General features: G+C 45.4%; 1 long non-coding RNA gene across 1 annotated transcript; it reads right to left on the reverse strand.

Annotated features, from left to right (window-relative positions):
- Nucleotides 1-14,392: 14,392 nt before the first annotated feature.
- LOC132664844 (uncharacterized) lies at nucleotides 14,393-19,562 on the reverse strand. The gene is made up of 2 exons (XR_009603883.3): nucleotides 18,975-19,562; nucleotides 14,393-14,610 (listed from the first exon to the last, which is right to left on the reverse strand). It is a non-coding gene; the product is annotated as an uncharacterized LOC132664844 (long non-coding RNA).
- Nucleotides 19,563-19,767: the final 205 nt, after the last annotated feature.

The following is a 19,767-nucleotide window of genomic DNA, read 5'->3' on the forward strand; positions in this document are numbered from 1 at the left end:
ATTCGTCCTCCTTGCTCCCTCAGCTCTACAGCTTGGAAGATATATAATAAGCTGAAATCATGGTACAGTCTTCTCTTCAGTGAGTCCTTTTACCAAATTCCAGTCTTAAAGGCATGACTGGCATGGTTCCTAGTAAATAGTAGTCCCTCGAATGGTCATATTTGCCAAATAAATGGGTAAGAGTAGATTTGCGGAATCACAGTGGCCCAGAGGTAAGAGGTGAAGCTCTTTGTTCCTGCCACCAATTCCCTCCGCTCTACCTCATGGGGACCTACTTGGATCACTCACTTTGGAAACCTTGCCATGTTGCTAGAAACATCACTCATACCTCTCTAACTAGGACATCTCCCTTTCCAGGAACTTAGCCCAAATGCATCCAAAAGTGGGACAAAAACATCACAAGCTGTGTTCTTTCGATCCCAGGAAGCAAAATCAAAGAGCGTCTCCACCCTGGGTACCGAAGCGTCTACCTTCAGGAGCGTCCCTCTTGAAAACTACTTGTGTATTGCATCCTTCCTGAAACTAAATCCACGGAAGAAAAACGTGCTTCAAACACCAGAGTGTTTTTAAACAAGCCTTCTTAACTATCCTAAATATGGAGAAGGGGCAAACAGATTCTGTTTCATTAACAAAATTCATGGCCAGCTCCTAACACACTCATTCTACAAGTATTTGTTGACCACCTACTATGTGCTGGTCACTTTTCCAGCTCTGGTGATATAGCCATGAAAGAAGAGGCAAAAATGGCTGTCCTTGTAGAGGACATTCTAGAGAGCAGAGCCAGCCTGCAATACTTACAATAAGTAAGTCTTAAAGCAAGTGAGAAAATCCTCAGTTTTGAGGAGGTGAGGGAAGTATGGGATGGAGATAGGGAGTGCCAGGGAAGGGGCATCTGCAATCAGCTAGAGAAGAAAAGCCCACGTGGAGGCTTGTGAAGGGGGTGAGGAGATGAGCCACACAGATACTGCCGGGAAAGGAGGTTCTTGTTGGAGGAAACAGAAGGGCATTGCTCAGAAGTGCCAGCCGTGTTTGGGGGCCTTCATGGAGGCCCGGGAGGCTGAGAAGGACACCAGAGAAATGTGTAAATGTATACAGACCCTGGCTGTAAGGACTTTGACCATGCTGTGAGTGAAAGGGGGAATCCCTAAGAAGTTTTGAGCATGGATGACATAATCCAACTTAAGTAGTTTTTGTTTTGTTCAATGTTTTTCAATTGTGATCAAATACATACAACATTTGCCATCCTAACCATTTGTAAGTGTACAGTTGGTGATCTTAAGTACATGCACATATCCTTCTTTTCGTCTTGCAAAACTAAAACTCTATGGATACTAAACAACGCCCTGCTCCCCCCTCCCCCCAGTCCCTGGCAACCCCCATTCTACTTTCTGTCTCTACCAACTTGACTACTTCAGGTACCTCACACTGGTGCAATCATACAATGTGCTTTTGTGATTGGCTTATTTTGCAAGCATAACGTCCTCAAGGTTCATCCTCATTTAGCATGCGTCAGAACATTATTCCTGTTTAAGGCTGAATTATTGTCCATCGTATGAACAAACTGCCTTTTGCTTCTTCATCTGTAAATGGACACTTGGGTTGGTTCTACCGTTCCGCTGTTGTGAATGATGCTGCTGTGAGCATGGAGGTACAAATATCTCTTCAAGACCCTGCTTTCAATCTTTTTGGGCATGTATCCAGAAGTGGAATTGTTGGATATGGCAGTTCTATGTTTAGTTGGTGGGGGTGGGGGGGAACTGCCAGACTACTTAAGCTCTACTTAAGCTCTAGAAGGGCACTCTTGCTATAGTGGTTAGGGATACACTACAGGCAGGCAAGAATGATAACTCACTCTTGCTCACTGAGGAGGCTGTCTTAGATATGTTTCCCTGCCGGACTCCAAGATGGAAATCTGCATGTAGACAGTGCACCAGCAATTATATCTGAGGGGAGGGATGTACCCAGGGAGGGAAGAAAATGGGATTTGGTGGAAGGAGGATTTGAACAGAGATGCCGATGCCAAAAAAAAAAAAAAAAAAAGTGCATCCGATCCATGGGACTCTGAAGCTGGGATGGCCCTTTAGTGCTGTCCAACCTCAAGACAAGATGGCTGGGCCTTCCTACCCAACAGCGGCCAGTCTCTGGATGTACACTGACCCCACAGTGAAGATGTGACTTGGACTGAGCAACTCTCCTCCATGGAGGACACTCCCCAGAGAGGGACTCACTGACAACCTTCAGCCACCAACCCTACCAGCAGCTAGGAATGTAAGCTCAGTTTTTAGGGGGAAGGGGTCTTGGTAGCATACCACAGCTCCTCACAGAGGCTACTGCAATAATCTATGCTTGGTCAAGGGTCTTAGCAGACAAGGTGAAGGGAAGTACAGAATTCTTGAACCATCTTGAAGGTGGAGTAGAAATTATTTGCTGACAAGTAGGATATTTGGTGAGGTTAAAACCCAAAGCCAGAATGATGTCGAAACTGTTGACCTAGACACTAGAAAGGTCAAGTTGCCATTTACTAAGTTGAGGAAGACTATTATTGGAACAGGTTTTGGGGTGCTGCTCAGGAGTTTAATTTTGGACATGTTAAACAGCAGGTGACTAGTAGACACTCAAGGGCAAATGTCAAGCAGGTGGTTGGATATACCAGGGTGGGTTTCTGGGGAAAGGTCCATTTGGGCTATAAGCATAGGGACATTAGCATGTAGACATTATTGGAGACTGTGAGGTTGGAAAATGTCATGTGAAGAGGAAAGAGAAGAGGTCTGAGCACTGAATCATGGGCAAGTCCAGCTCTTAGGTGAGGGAGACCCAGCAGAGAAGATGGAGACGGGGCAGTCAGTGACAGGAGAAAATGCGAGAGCATTTAGTGTGTTTCCTATGGTGCTACCACCACCCTCTGCTCTTTGTCCTCTCCAGCTGTTATGTGTCCTGGAAGGCTGTCACCTATGTGATGCATTTCACGGGCTTCCTTGCCCTCGGGATTCCTTTCGGGTTTAGCCAGTGGGAGTCCCTGTCAGGACATCAGAAGGTGCCAGAAGAGAGGTGGGGATATTTATTCCTCCCATGTCATCCTTCCTCAAAGCAGTTTGGGGCTACTGTATCCTTCTATGATCAAGCTTTGTGCCCAGCTGCCCCTTCCTTGGCCCCAACTCTCCACTAGATCCTGGTACCAACATTTCCATCCTCTACCCCATGGGGTGTAGGAGCTCTGACAGCTTCTTGGGGGGTGGTTATTCTCCAGGTGAATCTACATCCCTTTACCCTGTCATGCTCTTTCAAATAGTCCATTCATTAAAATGCCCCTTTGAAAATTCCTGATGAGCATTTCATCTGGATCTGCCAAGACCCTGACTTATGTAATGTGTCATCTTGGAAGGAAAGGAAGATTTAAAAGTTTGAAGGAAAAGGGTGAAATCCACTGTGTCATGTGCTGCCCGTAGTTTCACTAGGATGTGGACTGAAAACATGGCCACAGGGGCCCACAGCCCGGAACAAGTGCAGATATTTTCAAGAGTGATGCCTTTAGCAGGTGGTGGCAAAGGGATGGTAACCGCCTAAGAGAGACAAAGAGAGGAACCTGGAAAAGAAAGGGTATACAACTATTTTAGGGAGTTTTGCTGTAAACAGGAGCAGAAATGGAGCAGAGCACGGAAGGAAAAGTGAAACCAACACCAGGTTTTTAAGATTGGAGAAGTGCATCCATGTGCATGAAAATGACCCAGCACAAGGAGGAATTGACGCTGTAGAAAGGAGTAGAAAGTTACTGCGGCCATGTCCTTGAGTAGGAGAAAGCAGATGCCTCCCTGTGCGGGGGATGGGCTGGCCACCAAATGTTTCTTAGGGTGTTTATCTACTGGGAGAGAAGGCAGAAGGTGTGCTTACAGATGCTGACAGGTGGGGACGTGTGGGAGCAGAAGTGCGTGGGGTTTCTTTTCTTATCACTTCTATTTTTTGAACAAAAAGAAAGGCCATCACCCGAGAGTGAGGATGGGGTGGAGGAGAAGTGTTGGGAGATCCGAAGAGAGAAGCATGGCATGCCATTGTCCCGAGTTGGGGAGACCGGGCCAGGGAAGGTAGGACCATTGTGGGAGTGCGCGAGGGCCACACCATAGAGATTCAGTCCTAAATTCAAATAAGTCCATGGTGTTCTGGGCTCCTTCTGCCATATTTAGCTACCTGGGTGCAGGAACAGAGTAGGGAAGAATTCTTTTACATGTCTGGGGCTTTTCCAAGAGAGTACTGCCTAGCAAGAAAGGGCAAGAGAGCTGGGGTTATGCAGAGAGTGCTTGTAATCCTTTTTGAGGAATCAGCATGTTAAGGTGGAGTGTGACTAACAGTGCAATGATGTGAATCCAGGTACTAGAAGGAATGATCTGGAAATGTGGGTGGTGTATTTGATGTATCAATCCCTACCCAAGATGCACTGAAGGATACAAAGGATCTTTGTATATATTCCTCGTTCTCAGCTGAACGTCTGATGGAGAGGAGTAAGTTTTACACTGTGGGAGAAGAGAGTTTAGCGCTAGACAGCACACTTTCTCCATTCAGGGAAATTTGCAATCTCTGGCTTGAGAGCCTTCACAGAAACTTGAAAGGTAGACATGGTTGCTCCATTGAACGGATGGGGAAACTCAAGCTCGGTAACTTGTCTTCTGTTGGAAGAGCTGGGATAACTCAGACTCAGTGTCTTAGTCACTAGTCACCTCAGCTGCCTCAAGACGGCAGCCTACACAACAGATGTTATTTTCTCAGATTTCTGGAAGCTACAAGTCCAAGATCAAGGTGTTGGCAAGGTTGGTTCCTTCTGAGGCCCCTCTCCTTACCTTGTGGATGGATGTCTTCTCCCCATGTTTTCAAATGGTCTTCCCTCTGTGCCTACTTACCTGTGTCTAAATTTCCTCTTCTTGTAAGGACAGGAGTCACCTGGGATCAGGGCCCACCCTAATGGTCCCCATGATAACCTAATCACCTCTTTAAAGACTCCATCTCCAAACGCAGTCATGTTCTGACATATTGGGGTTAGGACCTCAACATTGAATTTGGGGGTTCACAATTCAGCCCATAACAGACACCAACATTGCATATGTGGGGAGTGTCCACGTGTGTGTGCATGGGTGTTTGTAAGATGTGGAGGTGTGTTTGTAAGTGCAGAAGGTGATGTTTTAAAAGTACACAAAAAAGTAATAGCATTTGCCTTTCGATTGGAGAATTCATTTTGGAGATAATGTATAAAGGAGGATTTGTGCTTCTGATTCTTACACAGGTTTTCCTTCTTGATGTCTTACAATTAAAATATATTAGTTTGTATTGAAAATAATGGAAAATTTTCAAACAATAAAGAGAGGCGTATGTAACAAGGGCCACGTTGCACTTGAGTATGTAAACAAGGTTATATAGACTCAAAGCTTGTGGAGTTTCAGAACCAAAACCAATGGTGGTAGTTGATCACAGCTAAGTGATGGGAGTTTCCCTCCCTGTGTGAGGATCCCTTTCTCGGAACCTTGGTGCCCTCATCTACAGGATGAGGGTCTGGCTGAGATGATGCTCAAGGCCTTTTCCATTTACAAATGTCTACATTCCACAGTGCCTGAAGGTTGGGGTGACAATAGCAGGCAGGAGAGAATCTTGAGCCACAAGAGGTGGGGGTTCTAATCCTCATGCTGGTATCTACATCACTGTATGAACCTGGGAAACTCACTTTCTCTCTATGGTCTTGGTTTCATCATGAGCAGAGTAAGAGACTTGAACTAGATCAATAGTTCTTTACTCAGTTCTGGACTATCCTGACCAGGAGGAACTTCCCAGTGGCTTTTTAAAGGGCCAGTGAGCTGAGGTTTCTCTCTCCTGCCACCAATGGGCAACTTCATATCTGTCCATAAAAAAATAATCGACTTCTGGGGCGCCTGGGTTGGCTCAGTCAGTTAAGCGTCCGACCTCGGCTCAGGTCATGATCTTGCAGTTTGTGAGTTCGAGCCCTGCGTCGGGCTCTGTGCTGACAGCTCGGAGCCTGGAACCTGCTTAGGATTCTGTGACTCCTTCTCTCTCTGCCCCTCCCCCACTTGTGCTCTGTCTCTCTCTATCAAAAATAAATAAATGTAAAAAAAATTTTTAAAAATCAATCGACTTCTAAGGAAGTTTTTACTTAGAGAAGCAGGTTCTTTGGCTAAAGGAAGTTTCTCACAGGGGAAGTGATTTGAGACCTGGCAGTTTAAAAAGGCTTAGAACTCTAAGGGACAGGCAGAAACAACTGCCTGATATGTTCAAGCATTTATACAGGTGGAGTATGTAGCATGCATGAAGATGTAAACTGGACAGCTTCTATCTGGCCAGAGCACACAGGATATTGTGGGCCATATGAAAGCCTTGACTTTTACTGTGCTGTATGTATTTAGGGGCTGTGTTAATATGTGCATACAAATTTATTATTATATCTTGACAAGTTATTCCTTTTATTATTATGTAGCACCCCTTTTCACATAACTTGAAAATAGCAGATACAATGTTTTTTGATACTATTTCCCATCAATTTCAACTACTTTGATTTATTTTTATATGCTGCTTTTGTTGTAGATGGAACTTTTGTAAGCAGCATAGATGCATTTTTTATTTTGCATTATCAAATCTAATATACTCTGTCTTTTAATACATACACATAATCTGTTTACTTTTATTGTAATTACTGATAACATTAGATTATTTTTACCACTATGCTTTCTCTTTCTCTGCTTTCTCTGGGGCTAATGGAGATTTACTGTTTTTCCTTTATCCTTACATTAATGATTCTATCTCTTTTCCATTGTGGTTACTCTTAAATTTTCAAAATATACACCTTTTTCTAACTATTTGTGAAGTTGTTCAATGTCACTATTTTCAGCATCTTTCTCCCCTCGCCAAAAGTGTTGGAACTCAGGCATGCTTTAATTACCCTACAGATTCTGTCTGCATTCATGCACCTCTTATTACCACTTGACTAGCATTTTCCTCTGTTGTACAAACACAAATAAGTGACATTCTTATTTGTTGTTAATGTTTTTTGTTTTTTTTTAATTTTATTTTTAAAATTTACATCCAAATTAGTTAGCATCTAGTGCAACAATGATTTCAGGAGTAGATTCCTTAATGCCTCTTCCCCATTTAGCCCACCCTCCCCTCCCACAACCCCTCCAGTAACCCTCAGTTTGTTCTCCATATTTATGAGCATCTTATGTTTTGTCCCCCTCCCTGTTTTTATATTTGTTTCCCTTCCCTTATGTTCATCTGTTTTGTCTCTTAAAGTCCTCATATGAATGAAGTCATATGATTTGTGTCTTTCTCTGACTAATTTCACTGAGCATAATACCCTCCAGTTCCATCCACGTAGTTGCAAATGGCAAGATTTCATTCTTTTTGATTGCTGAGTAATATTCCATTGTATATATAAACCACATCTTCTTTATCCATTCATCCATCAATGGACTTTTGGGCTCTTTCCATGCTTTGGTTATTGTTGATAGTGCTGCTATAAACATGGGGGTGCATGTGTCCCTTTGAAAGGTAAGATTTAATTACATTTACCAACATAGTATACTGGTTTCTCTCTTTCTTCTTCTTTTAACTTGTATCCTAGCCAAATTTCTAGATTCATCTCTTTTCATGCTCAAATATATCCTTATGGATCTGGGTGTTTCAGCAAGAGTCAGACTGAGGTCAACTCTCTTTGTATATGTGAAAACAACTTCATTTCACTTCACTTTTGAATAATGATATAGATTGGGTTTAATATTCCAGGTTGATATTTATTTCCCTGCTACATTTTGAAGATGTTAATCTAGCATCTAGTATAGTTGATTAAAAGTTCTATATAAGGGGCACCTGGGTGGCTCAGTTGGTTGAGCATATGACTTTGGCTCAGGTCATGACCTCTCAGTTCACAAGTTCGAGCCCCGTGTCGGGCTCTGTGCTGACAGCTTGGAGCCTGGATCCTGCTTCCGATTCTGTGTCTTCCTCTCTCTCTGTCCCTCCCTCGCTCGTCCTCTGCACTCTCTACAATAAATAAACATTAAAAAAATGTTTTGAGTCCCATATAAGTCTAGTTGTTGTTCATTTGTACGTAATATTTGCTTCTCTTTCTGGTAACTTGGAAGAGTTTCCCTTTATTCTTGAACTTCCTGAAATTTTACCACAGTGTTACTAGGCGTGGACTTGTTTTATTCTACTCAGCAAGATTCACGTCTGTCTTCACTCTGGAAATGATTTCTCTTAGAATATTACTACACTTGCCACTCTGCCTATTTTCTAGTTCTGGAAATAGTGTGATAATGTGTATATTATCCCACAATCTGTCCCTAATGTCCTATAACATCTGCTTCACATCTCAACATTTTACACTCCTGCACCAGGGTCTGGGTGAGTTTGTCACAATTACCTTCCAATTCTTCATTCTCTCTTTGACTGTGTTCAGTTTACAGCTGTTCTACCTGTTGACTGAAATTTTATTAATTCAAATTTCTAAAGGCTTTGGTTCCTTCTCTATCGATGCCTCGTTTTCCTCTCTTGCTTTTGTCATACAATGCTCCATGTCTGTATAGAATTTTTCCTTTTTGATTTCTTCTTATTTTACTTCCAAGCAAGCCCACTTTCATTTTTGTTTTCTTTTAGCGTTTTTAAAATGTTTAGGGTCTCCCGGCTGGCTCAGTCAGTAGAATATGCGAGCGACTCTTGATCTCAGGGTTGTGAGTTTGAGCCCCACAGTGGGCGTGGAACCTGCTTAAATGAATGAATGAATGAATGAATAAAACTATTTTAAAATATAGGGTTTTTAATTTTTTATAGTATATAAAATTATCTCACCTATAACAGCTGTTTCTTAGTATTGGTCTCTCCACATAGTCCCCTAGGGTTCCCATTTCAAAACCACATACGATATTGTCATCTCACTGGGAAGTTTCAGTGTTCTTCCCAGTTCTTGATTTGGGCTGCCTCTGCTCATTTCTGCTCCTCTGGGAAAGCAGCATCTTTCTGGCCACAGCCTTGGACCTCGATCACAAATTGCATCTGCCTCTTTTCAATGGCAAACCTCCCTCGACTATGAGCCCCTTGTTTTGTGCGATGATCCCGGATGAGCCGTTATCACACTCTAAGCCTGGGTTCCCCGTGTTAGTGGCCACAGCAGAATTTGAACACATGATCGTCCGTGTGTGTAGGAGGTGTGCATAGTGATTCTTTATTTACAGCTGGGCATCTTTGGTGTCTGACCCATGGAGGTGTTTGCTTTTATTTTCAGTGGGACTAAGTCCACTGATATAAGTGCGCACACACATATTATTGTTCCAAATGTAGAGTTGAAATTGCACAAAATAAGCCTTAGGCCTTAGGCCAAAGGGTCCCCCCACCGAGGAGGGGAATGATGAGGTCAGTTTCACACAGTAGCAGGAGGCAACTGCAAATAAGGAGGAGGAGGTGGGTCTTGTTAGCCAACCACCTCAAAAGGCAGCAGAGGAAGCCAAATGGGAAAAGCGGGGGCTTCAAATCTCGGCCCCGCCACCTCCTTACGGCGTGACACTGAATCTCTCAACCTCCCCGCAGCTTCCTTTTCTTCTCCCGTAAGATGCGAATGGCGGTATACCATTTACCAGTAACGTTTGAGTGATGAGCTCAAATCGGGTGCTCGTCAGCTCTGACTCTTGTTTATTGAGCTGTTCCTATGCTAAGTGCTTTGTAGATATCATTTCAATTACTGCTCACAAGAACCCTGTGAGGTCGGCTTCATGACGCTAAGGTGCAGAGGTAAACTCTGAGGCTTAAGGGAGTAGCAGTAGTGGATTTGTCTGCAGTCAGAGGGCACGCAGGCAGGGGAATGCTTACTTGCCTCTACTTGCTGCTTCCATCTGGCCGGCAACCAGCAGACAGATGACAGCTTTTGTTTTACTCTCCTTATTGATAAGGCCACGTCCCCAGGGAGAGGGAAAGAAGGTGACGGTGGCACAGAGAGTGGGGATATGGCAGGTGAGGACAGGAAGGAAGCGAGGACAATTCGGGTGTGAGCTAGAGGGGCGAGGGGGCGATATTCCTGAGAGCGGGGCACACCCATCTGTCTCTTGCAGGCACCATCTGGAAGCTTGCCTTCAGGCACACAGACACGGGTTTCCGCCTGGGCTCTTGGGACCTTGGGGAAGTCATTTCACCTTCTGGGCTTCCAGGTCCGCGTGCGTGACGCGGGAGTAACAGTGCATAGGCTGCAGGCTTCTGGGGAGGATGAAATCGTGTAGCACGTGTGGAGACGCCTAGAACGGTGCTTGTCAGAGTAGAGGGGCAAGGCCAGGAGTCAGACTCCAGTCCCCATAATTCACAAGTGCTTGTGCGTTCTGCATCCCGCCGAGGACCGGGCGCTTGACCCTGGCCTCCAGAGACAGGCAGGGCTGAAAATGCAGAAGGGAGAAGCCTGCAGACCACTTCAAGGATTGTTTCTTCACTTTTTCAGCTGCTTTTAGCCCTGAAGACACTTTCCATGCGTTGCTAATAAAGCCAAATGGGAAACCGGCCTAAAGAACGTAAAGGTGAAGGCTACTTCTTCCCTTAGTTCTTTCCACCGCGCCCCCCCCCCTTTTTTTTCTAATTCTTGTAATTAAACACAAGTCTTGAATAATGCAAACCTATAATTCATGCAAATTGATCCCTAATGAGATGGAAACAAGCCAAGTTTTAATTTGTTGAACTTGTGGGAGATAGTATAATGAGTTGGAAGAAGCAGATGCAAAAATATGTCCCCTTTCCTCTAAAATGAGCCCAAACATTTCATTTCTGTGCCTAGTCTCAGGCGCTTTTAACGCCTTCAACATGATTTTAAATATTTTTGTCAAGGAGATGACCGCTCATCACAGGCCCCCTGAGCTACCTTCACGCAGGCTTTGCGGTTTCCCGGGATCCCCACATTTGTCCAGGCTCTGCCGTGACCTCTACTTCCTACGACTCCTCGGTGGGTGAGAGAACTTGATCCCTTGACGGTCCGTAACCCGCAAACGCTCTGCCCGAACTGAAGCCTCAAGAATCTTCCGTCATTCGTTCCAATGTGGGGAAGAGGGCGAGGTGCTCCTGAGCTCTGTTCGGGCGAAGCGCTCAGAATGGAAGCCAACAGAGGAAAGCATTTCAGGGAAAAGAACTGAATAAGCCAAAGTGTGGGCGCATGAATATGCATGAGGTGCTTAGCATGTAGCGATGAGACAGATCGTTCTCTTTGTGTGGACTCTGCTAGGTACACACGGAAGGAGGTCGCGCGTGTTGAATTCGTCGGGGTGCCCCTCCTGCGACTGCTGTCCTCCTGGGGCCCCAGCCCTTCCCCTCAACAGTAACCAACACATCCCCCTTTGTACAGAACAGGGGGGAGACCGGTGTGCATGTGCATGTCCCACGCTGGGTGGTGAGCAGGGGTGCCCCAAATGTGGTCCCCACTTGTGAGTGTGCTACTTAAGGAGGCCCCCAAGACAATTCCCCAGGAGGACTCGTAGGACTCACCCTACAGATGTGCCCGGGGCGAAGCTTTACGACAGCAAAACGATCCAAAGCAAAGTCAGCAAGGGAAAGTGTACAAAATCCAGAGGGGACCAGGCAGAAGCTTCCAAGGGTCTTCTCTCAGCGGGCGCAGAGAGGAGGTACCCCGTTCCCACAGCAGGGAGGTGTGAACACACGTGAAGTATCTAGCAGGGGAGCTCACTGGAGGCTCCGTGGCCAGGCTTTTCCCTGGGAGCTGGTGGTGTAGGCCCAGCCATGACTCAGACCAAACTGCAGACGCCCGCTGGGAAAGTGGCTGTTGAGAATAAACCCCTTTGTACGGCGGCCACTCTTATCTATTCCGGGGATGGTGGGAACCCTCCCGAAATCCACGTTTCCACCTCCAGCCAAGCGCCAACCTGGCGAGGAGCCCCGCAAAGGACAGCAGTCCCCGGTGCGCCGTGCTGAATATCCTCTTAGCGGGAGGGCAGGAGAAGCGTTTACTAGCCAGTACGGAACACAACAAGTGACGCTAGAGAGTATGGGAAAAATAATTTCTAATGCGTACTTATGTTTGAGAGAGAGAGGGACAGAATGCAAGTGGGGGAGGGGCAGGGAGCGAGGGAGACACAGAATCCGAAGCAGGCTCCAGGCTCTGAGCGGTCAGCACAGAGCCGGACGTGGGGCTCGAACCCACAGACTGCAAGATCATGACCCGCGCGGAAGTTGGATGCTTAGCAGTGTTCCCCGAGGGAGAAGAAGGTGGATGGAGAGAATGCTGGAGGGTCACATCGATGGCACAGATGAGCGACTTAGGGACGAAACAGACTGGTCAGCACAGGCTCATTCATCTGCCTGTGTCCCCTTCCTTCCGCCACTGGAACCAATCGGTGCAGACGCAGTGACTGAGCGCCACACAAGTTTATTCTCTCACGGTCCTGGTGGCCACTCTGAAATGAGTCTCCCAGGGTTAAAAGCAAGCTACTGGGGACTCTGAGGGGGGATTCCAATTGTTCAAGATGTTCTGATGCCAAATTATGGATTACATTTATTTGGCCAATGGCCGAGGCTATTTTTTTTTTTTTTACAAGAACTTTACCAATTAGTTGTTAATAACAATCTAAGCTGAGAATAATTAAAATACTGTCATAGATACAAAATCAACTTGGTGGTCAGAAATCCCTTATATGGTGGCATCAATCAAATTGTTGAAGTCTGGCGTTTAAAAGAACGAGTGTGCAAGTTTCTGCAAGTTTTAAATATCCCGTCAATGTACATTTAGGGAGCACTAAAGGTGTTCAAGGTATTCTATTAAGGCAAGAGTCACAGGGGCGTCTGGGTGGCTCAGTTAAGCGTCTGACTCTTGATTTCAGCTCACATCATGATCTCGTGGTTCATGAGATTAAGCCCTGTATCGGACTTTGTGCTGGCAGCACAGAGCCTGCCTGGGGTTCTCTCTTCTCTCTCTGTTCCTGCCCCACTAGTGCTCTCTCTCTCTCTCTCTCTCTCTCTTTCTCTCTCAAAATAAGTAAATAAATTAAAAAAAAAAAAAAAGAGTCACAGAACTTGATCTCTAGGAGCCTGCTGGAGGAGACACATGCACAAACATCATGTGCAATTCTGGCCTTGAGAGACGAGGCTGTGTCCGTGCAAAGTGCCTGACGACCCCAACTGTTTCATTCTGACCCAGAGAGTCACACGAATTCCAGAGTAGGCATATGTTCAGTTAAGCCTTGAAGGTCACCATGACAATAGTCATGTTCATAGTTAACGATATCCACTTTTTCTGTTTGTATGAATTTTTTTTGAAAGGAAAAAGACAAACCCATGAGAGAGACACAAATCAGCATGGCTGTACGCATGACCGAGTTCTTGCCAACGTAGAGAAAAGAGCAGGGGTTCTGGACCCACACAGACCAAGATTCAAAGGCTGGCTCTCCCACTAAAGACCTGTGTTTATTTGAGTGATTTATTTAGCTTCTGTAAGTCTTGATATCCTCATTTATAGAGCAGAATTGTTAATAACACAGAACCTGGCAAAGTTACTTCTTTCCAACACCTCAGCCATTTTGCTAACTTGGTAAACTTGGGGGCAATTTCTTCACTGTTAATTTCTTCAACTGCAAAGTACAATTTACACTATGTACTTAAAAGAGATGCTGTGTTAAGATAATGATGTATGCGACATCTTCTCTGTAAATTATAGAATGCCAAACAAAAGTTAATATGTGCAATTTAAATACTGCCTCTGAGGAGATAAAACTACACATAGAGGTTCGAGGGATGAGCAATTAGAATTGGGTAATCTTGGAAGGCTTCCTGTAGGAAGTAGGATATGAATTGGTATATTTATGTCACTTTTGAAGCACTAGGTGTAAATAACACGATTCAGGTCTCCATGATAAGAGAAGTAAGTGCTAAGACGTCCCCACTGGGGATTTGATCAGCATAATGGTCTTCTACACAGGAATATTGATTGAGTGTTCTTTTTATAATACAGTCAGCTTTACTGAGATAGCAATTCTTTTATCCAGGAAATTGATCGGGGACACAGCTCATCCAGGGTCAGTTTTTAGTATAAAGGATGGTCAAAACGGACAGTACATGGGTCTAGACAGGCCACTGAAATTTTGATTTTGCAGAACCATACTGGCAGATGAGGGAAGGTTCAACAGGAGTTACGGGTAATTAGAGTGGCAGGTGTCTCACTTAGAGAGAAAAGAGTCATGTGTACAGACAGGGTTCTGGCCAAGGGAAGCAGGGAGGTCAGGCATGGGAACCTCGCTGCCCCGGACAGCACTTGAGAGCCTGCTTGCTAGAAACAGGTCACTCCAACACCAGCTTCAGATCGGGGAAGTTTCTGACCATCACTCCAGTACGTCAAGAGAAGCACAGTGTGAACACTCTTTTGGAAAAGAGGAAATTTGAAAAAATATCAACTTTATTCCTTCATGAGTATGGAGAAATAAGGATACGCTGGTGCTATGAAGGGTGGTGTGGGCAGGGAGGGTCAAGGTCAGCCGCAGAGTCTTCTGCCAAGAATAATCTAGTTCGGTGCGGTAGAAAATTCCAGAAGGCTGTCTGGGAATTTTCAAAAGGTACAACGAAGTTTATCCCCTTGCAAAGAGTAGCAGAAAACTGTAAAGATAAGACAAGTCGAGTCAACTAGGCATCACAGAGAGACGTGGATGAGAGGGACTAGGGAGACTGGGAACAACTATCTTAAGAGTCAGACCAGAGTCTATAAAATAATTTTTAAGTGGATATAAAAAGGGGCAGGTGAAAATAAGTGATATGGATAAAAAATTTGCAAAACCACCCCAAATTGCAGAGAAAATGCAGAAAGATGAAAACACAAAAATTCAAAGTAGTGTAATTAATATCTGAAAACAAAGATATAGCAATAGGTTCAGAGGACACCACAATATAAAAATGGTGCCTTACTAGAAAATCCGAATATAAGTTATTTTTATATACAAAAATGTAACCAATTAAATAAAGTTATTAGAAAACCTAAATAGGGCAGCAATCATGGGCCAAAATGGAAGGAAAGAAAAGGAGTTAAGGAATTACTTCTGTAAAAGTGCTCAGACAAGGCATAAGTGAATTTTTTTTCAAAATTCTTATCCCTTATAAGCAGGGCTAAAACACAGAAATATGGAAACACTTTACACCCAGTATATAACCTTGTTTCCAAACCCAGATGAAGATAGCATACGAAAAAAATCAAAGGCTTACTTTGAAATATTGATATACAAGCCCATAATAAATTACATGCATATAAAACTCACAGTAAAATACAGTTAAAGTAATAAGGTATTATTTCAGAATGAAAGGATAGATTCTTAATTATCGTTAATATTTTTATCATTTCTGGAAGAGACAGATAATTTTTACATCCTCTTGGTGGTAAAGCCCAACCTTATTGTCTATTATTATCATTTCTCCATGTCTCCACCTCTGATTCTCTTCTCAGACCCTTGCCCTCAGCACCCTGAGAGATGGAACCCCTCTGCCATCTTGCAAAGGCCAGTGGCCAACTCTCTGGACTCACTGTATTCCAACTCTGGTCAGCATTTGACACGGTTGAACGTGGCGTCCTTGAACTTATTTTCTGGAAGACCACACTCTCTTGACATTTCCTTCTGCCTTTCTGGTGGCTCTTTTGCTTATTCCCTCTACTCATGTAAATGGCGGTGCCCCAGGGCTCATCATTTACATTTATATACAGGGCTAACTTATGAGCTCCACTTTCTAGGTGCTCACTGTCATCACCTACTGAGACGTTAACAGACTTCTCGAGGCCAAAGTCTAACTCCCCATCCCTTCCTCCCAAAGGTTCACCTACTGAGTCACTGGCACCGCCAGAACCTTAGGTGGCATCCTTCTCTGCTCCCTTCTCCTCTTACCCATGTGCAATCTGTCAGCAGGTCTTGCCAGCTCTGTTTTCAAAATTAATCCCCAAACTTCCCACTTGTCACTGGCTCAACCATGTTGACCCTCCAAGAGAGATGCTCTCATCTTTGAGCTGAAAGCCCGTGAACACACTCAGGATGTAGGTAAGAACATGTGCATTATTCCACATCCATTTCTACTCTTCCCTCATTGTACTCCCTCACCAGAATTAAGCTCTTAAAATAATGGAACAAGGTTCCGAAAAACCGTCTATCCCATCCCAATGTGTTTCCATTTATCTGACAACCCCTCTTGAACTTGGGTGATTATCTCTCCTCTGCACACACCACCATCACAGAACTCACTTCCTCCAGTTTTCTGAGTTCCCTCTGCCCTCCATGAGAGAATGCTGCTATAGGATCTGTCCCTTCTTCTATACCTGCGCTTTTCCGTACCCAAACTGATCATAAGCATCTGTGAGAGGAGGGACTTCCAGCTGGCACCCCACGATAAAGGGTCTCTGTTCCAGAAGAAACCTTGAAAATCTGCTTGAAGTCAACACTCAGACACTGAAGTCTTGGGGAGCAGAGTCCAAAAACATATGGGGAGCTACAATGCTTAGTCCAGGGAAAGGCGGAAGATGTGGAACACAGAGAAGGAATGGTGGGGGGAGGGGAGACCAGGAAGTAAGGCTCGCCGGCCAGCGTGTCTCCTACACTCAGGGAATCTTGGTCATGATCACACCGTGTCAGTGTAGCCGGCTCCCTCCCGTTCCCCAACTCTCAGGCAAGTTGCCACCAGGTATAAATACCGTGCAATGCTGTGTGCGCGAGTGCTCATGTGGCAACGGAGGGAGGAGGAACAGAGAGGCAGTGTGTCAACTCAGCTCGGCAGATGCAGGAGTCTTGAGCCAGAGGCAACAGATGAGCATGTGAGATAACCACTCCCCACCCCGCCACACACACCTCTCATCACTGGAAGTGTATAGAATCTTAAGTAGGGGTTTTCCTGAGTGTGCAACAGGGAGCTGCCATCCATGGGACCGTCCACGGATGGTCCGTCTTCTACGGACCCGAGAGGTGGGGAGACGGCCACTGCTGCGTGGACCACACACGCTTAGCCTCCAGTGTGCACTGAAACACCCTACATGTCAACACAATACCCAAACAGCAGCCAGTGTTGTTCATAAGGGCGGCGGAGGAGGAGTACTAGACCGTCTTACCCGATGAGACACTTGCAAGCTCTAATGGTTCAGTAAAGGATCTTTTGCTAACTCCAAGACGTGGCCTTAATGAATGCTGGCAAATGTTCAAAGTGAGGGAGGAGGTATGCAAATAAGATTAATCTGCGCCTTATCGAAGGTACAAACAGAAGCTGAGTAAATGTGTTCAAAGGGAGATTTGCTTGCTCAGTGCTTTGTAATACAGTCCCACACATACTCCATCAAGAGCTCAGCCTACAAACACATGCAGAGGCACATCTCCTACCAGCTGCTTGCCTGACTCTTCTCCGGAGTCCAAGAATGTCAGGCCTGGAAGTCACGGCACTGATTTCCAAACAGCTGTCCTTGGCCCAGTGTAATCCATAAGGAAGGTGCTCCCGGTTCGTTATAAAAATAGTGACAATGAGAAGGTTCAATTACAAAGAGCCAGTCTCGTCTCACGCATGTCTCTTCCCACGTGATGTGGCTCGGGCAGTGTGTCTGCACCGGCTGTGCCTCTTGCGTGGCTACACCTCCCACCAGATGGGTCCACGCTGGTTCTGGCCAAGCAACGTTAGCCACTGGGATCCAGTAATGGTGCCTCTTTGCTCCAAAACACGAAACGAAGTGGATTTCTGGTGTTGCTAAATCTGGGCTGGCTCAACATTGCCTACTGATTTATCCACTGTCCCATGACCTGTTGAACCAACTCCCTGCGTTCAATTCCCTCTCAAATACTTGGCATTGTTGGTTCTGAACAGAGATGGAAGGAAAAGGGGGGCCAGTCCTGATCAGTAGGTGGCAGGTTTAAGAAGCAAGGGAACTTACTTACCAGGCTTGCCTTGAGCGCCACCTGACGAGAAGGTCTCTGCACCCACCTGCCAGAATCTGCAGTTTATAGAGAGGCCTTAACAGGATTGATTCAACCACATCTGCCATCGAGATGTTCTCAACAACACCATGTTCTCTCAAGGTGGAGTCCTTGGAAATGGCTCCACTGTGGGACAAGGATGGGGGTGGGTGTGGGGGGGAGGGGTGGAGGGCAGAGAGCACGTCCCAAGGGAGGAGCCTCTGCTGGCTCAGGGCCAGATTGTAGGCCAGCTGGTGGTCACGGCCTCTCCATGACCTTCTCCCAGCAGAATGGTGTCTTCTTTCCTGGTTTTATCCCAACCGGTCCATTATCTTTCTGGGGTTTTGTATAGTTACAAAGTTAATATATGAAAGTAACTACCACAATGCCAGCAACTGGTTGGCATGTAGTGATTGTGGATATGCTACTCAGTACTCAAGATCAGACTCACAGATTCTAAATCCATTTCCATCGCTTACTGGCTGTGTGACCCTAAGCAAGAATGGAAACATTCTTTGCCTCTGGGTGGCTCAGTCGGTTAAGTGTCTGACTCTTGATCTCAACTCAGGTCTCGGTTTCATGTTCATATGTTTGAGCCCTGCATTGGTCTCTGTGCTGGGCAGGAAGTCTACTTAAAAAAAAAAAAAAAAGAATTCTTTGCCTCGTTTTCCAAATCTGCAAAATCAGGACAGAGATTTTGCAACAACCCAAAGCATTGTTGTAAAGATTAGTTTGGTTCATGTAAAGCACGGGTACCAGTCCCAGTTATAATGGGTCCGGTAAATATGGTTCTATTCGTGAGATTATCGCCCACACACAACAAGTCAACTGATAAAATTCCAACAGAAAGGGGAATGCGAAATAAGTTTTTGAGACCTAGAGTGAGCTGGTTGGAACCTTAGGATTTCAAAAGCAAAATGCGTATCTTTTAAATGAGATACTTCAAGAGGTTAAAGAAAGGTATTACCCTGAGTAAACTGGTAAGACTCTGGATGCTCTCATCCCCTGTAGAAGTGAATGGTGTGTATATCTACACGTTTATGTCTATATGCGTACCTGTGTGTGTCTGTCTTTGTAGCTGGCTAGTAGGAGAGAGGGAAATGCACCTGTCAAGTTGTTCCTGGCTTGGCTGGTTATATTCTCTGGAGAAAAGAAACCCAGTTCTGGAGGCAGGAGGCAGAAACTGGGATTTCCAGTTGTGGTTGCCACACGTAACGCTTACGTGATTGCGAACATGTTACGAACTCTCTGAATTTCATTCCATTTACCCCGCCGTGGAATGTGTCTGCCTTCAGAGTCTGTCGAGCAGAAGGAATGGAATTGTGCTTGTAAGATAACAGCGGATTATGAAAGGGATTTCAGCTGTTCTCCAATAAAAAGCAGAGGTGCAGGCTCAGGCTGAAGAAACCGGGAAGCAGGCTTCGATCTCTGTTGCAGATTTTGGTTCCATTTTCAGAGGAGAAAATGTCCCATTTTCAGATGGAGGAAACAGATGCTCAGGGAACTTGACTGTCTTGCCCAAGATTGTTGGTAAAGCTGAAGGGCCTGGATTTGAACTCGACGAGCATGGAAGGAGAGCTCAGGTTAGCAGCCTTGACTGTCTCGAACGCCTCTAACCAGGTGAGGCAGTGGGGCTGGACTGCATCTCCCAGGGGGCTGCAGGAGGTGTGAATGTCATCTGAATGTCATCTATGACATAAGAGCCATTGCCAAGGCAGCCCAGTGCGGGGCTCGAGAGCCAGGGGGATGGAACCAATGGGCTGCTTTATAAGCAGTCCCCAGTGACTTCTCAGACCCATAGGAAAGTTTACAACAAGACCATTCTCGAGTGAAATTAATTCATTGAGAA

Source organism: Panthera onca, chromosome F2, assembly GCF_046562875.1.
Source record: "Panthera onca isolate mPanOnc1 chromosome F2, mPanOnc1 haplotype 2, whole genome shotgun sequence".
NCBI lineage: Eukaryota > Metazoa > Chordata > Mammalia > Carnivora > Felidae > Panthera > Panthera onca.